The following is a 3,098-nucleotide window of genomic DNA, read 5'->3' on the forward strand; positions in this document are numbered from 1 at the left end:
CGGGATTTTAGCCGTTCGTCGCGGATCTAGTGATTGCCGATGGTGTTACCGATGATTAGTTGTCTCAATAGCAAGAAGTGGAGCAGAGCTAACAGAATGGTTCGTGTGGGCTATCTATCTGCGTTGGTCGGCGTAGAAATTTCAGGTTGTGGATGGGCTCCCATTTTTCCTGTTGTACGGTCCTTACCCGTACATATGTAACATATATATAGATATATACACATATATAGAATATATAACAGTCATTAGGGCATTTCTGTCTTTCTAAAATTTTACCCTTTCACGTGTGTCTTTAGCGTTAAATTTTAGATGCCAAACTAACGATGTGCAACAAAAGATATAATTTAAAGGGTTAAGTGTCTTTATGATAGTTTAGGGAGGTTTCTTGTGATAGAGAAGAAAGTTGAGGGGGGTTAGTGCACTTAACCCTACTTTCTACTCCTCCACCAAAGCTTCCATCTTGCCACCTTTCAAAAAAAAATTCCTTCCTTCCTACTCAAATTGCCCTAATGGCTGGCAAAACAGACACTTGGTTTGTCAAAATGACCTAATTACAAACTGTTTCGACCCGAACCAATGCTCCAATTTGATGCCTTTATTGGTAATTAGGGCTGTAAGTTGGGCTGGCCCAACTCAACCCAGTCTCAACCCGAATATTTTCGGACGGGTTGGGTTGTGTTGAGTTTTTAATTTTTTTTTTTCCGAAAATTTATATATATATTTGATTATATTATTATTAAAAAATAAATTATATATATATATCTATATTATTATTAAATGTGCAAAGTGTTTCAGTGTTTCAGCATTTATTTATTAATTGATATAAATTCTATAAAACTCAAAATTACCTAATAAAATTAAAATTAATTCAAATTAACAAAATATAAAAAATGTTTAATTCAAATTACAAAGTCCCACATTGGTTTTAAGTAAAAATGATTACATGAAAGCCTCATATAAAACTACAGAGTTAAAGAAATAATAATCACACATTTTCGGCCTTTTGGCTAAGATCAAGTGTAGTACTAAATTTTTTTGGGTCAGTCTTTTGACTAATCTTTCTTGGTCTTTTGGCTAAAATCAAGTATAGTACTACTTTCTCGGCCTTTGTGCAAAGAGCTTCAGTATTTATTTATTAATTAATATAAATTCTATAAAACTCAAAATTACCGAATAAAATTCAAATTAACAAAATATAAAAGAGTTTAATTCACAATAAAGAACTCTCATTAATTATTATATCCCATATAAATTTTATAAAACTCAAAATTTCCTAATAAAATTAAAATTAATTCAAATTAACAAAACAAGTATTTATTTATTAATTGATATAAATTTTATAAAACTCAAAATTACCTAATAAAATTAAAATTAATTCATTCTATAAAACTCAAAATTACCTAATAAAATTAAAATTAATTTAAATTACAAAGTCCCACATTGGTTTTAAGTAAAAATGATTACATGAAAGTCTCTTATAAAACTATGGAGATAAAAAACTAATAATCACACCTTCTCGGCCTTTTGGTTAAGATCAAGTGTACTATTAAATTTTTTTGAATTGACCTTTTGGCTAACATTTCTTGGTCTTTTGGTTAAGATCAAGTGTAATACTACTTTCTCGGCCTTTGTACAAAGAGTTTCGGTATTTATTTATTAATTAATATAAATTCTATAAAACTCAAAATTACCTAATAAAATTCAAATTAACAAAATATAAAAGAGTTAAATTCACAATAAAGAGCTCTCATTAATTATTATATTCCACGATATAAATTCTATAAAACTCAAAATTACCTAATAAAATTAAAATTAATTCAAATTAACAAAATAAATATTTATTTATTAATTGATATAAATTTTATAAAACTCAATATTACCTAATAAAATTAAAATTAATTCAAATTAAACAGAGTTTAATTCAAATTACAAAGTCCCACATTGATTTTAAGTAAAAATGATTACATGAAAGCCTCTTATAAAACTATAGAGTTAAAGAAATAATAATCACACATTCTCAGCTTTTGGCTAAAATCAAGTGTAATAGTAAATTTTTTTGGGTCGGCCTTTTGTCTAACATTTCTTGGTCTTTTGGCTAAAATTAAATGCAGTACTACTTTCTCGGCCTTTGTACAAAAAGTTTCAGTATTTATTTATTAATTGATATAAATTCTATAAAACTCAAAATTACTTAATAAAATTCAAATTAATTCAAATTAACAAAATACAAAAGAGTTTAATTCACAATAAAGAACTCTCATTAATTATTATATCCCATGATATAAATTCTATAAAACTCAAAATTACCTAATAAAATAAAATTAATTTAAATTAACAAAATAAGTATTTATTTATTAATTGATATAAATTCTATAAAACTTAAAATTACCGAATAAAATTAAAATTAATTCAAATTAACAAAATATAAAAAGAATTTAATTCAAATTACAAAGTCCCACATTGGTTTTAAGTAAAAATGATTACATGAAAGTCTCTTATAAAACTATAGAGCTAAAGAAATAACAATCACACCTTCTCGGCCTTTTGGCTAAGATCAAGTGTAGTACTAAATTTTTTGGGTCGGCCTTTTGGCTAACCTTTCTTGGTCTTTTGGCTAAGATCAAGTGAAATACTACTTTCTCGGCCTTTATGTAAAGAGTTTCAGTATTTATTTATTAATTGATATAAATTCTATAAAACTCAAAATTACCTAATAAAATTCAAATTAACAAAAATATAAAAGAATTTAATTCATAATAAAGAACTCTCATTAATTATTATATCCCACGATATAAATTCTATAAAACTCAAAATTACCTAATAAAATTAAAATTAATTCAAATTAACAAAATATAAAAAGAGTTTAATTCAAATTACAAAGACCCACATTGGTTTTAAACCTCTTATAAAACTATAGAGTTAAAGAAATAATAATCACACATTCTCGGCCTTTTGGTTAAGATCAAGTGTAGTATTATATTTTTTTGGGTCAGCCTTTTGGCTAACCTTTCTTGGTCTTTTGGCTAAGATCAAGTGTAGTACTACTTTCTCGGCCTTTGTGCAAAGAGTTTTAGTATTTATTTATTAATTGATATAAA

General features: G+C 26.0%; 1 pseudogene; it reads left to right on the forward strand.

Moving 5' to 3' along the window:
• The first annotated feature begins 2,528 nt into the window (after positions 1–2,528).
• Positions 2,529–2,689, forward strand: LOC132297654 (U2 spliceosomal RNA; annotated as a pseudogene).
• Positions 2,690–3,098: the final 409 nt, after the last annotated feature.

The sequence above is a fragment of the Cornus florida genome, unplaced genomic scaffold, assembly GCF_030987335.1.
Source record: "Cornus florida cultivar Cherokee Brave unplaced genomic scaffold, ASM3098733v1 CherokeeBrave_3.0.0_Hap2_Chr02, whole genome shotgun sequence".
NCBI lineage: Eukaryota > Viridiplantae > Streptophyta > Magnoliopsida > Cornales > Cornaceae > Cornus > Cornus florida.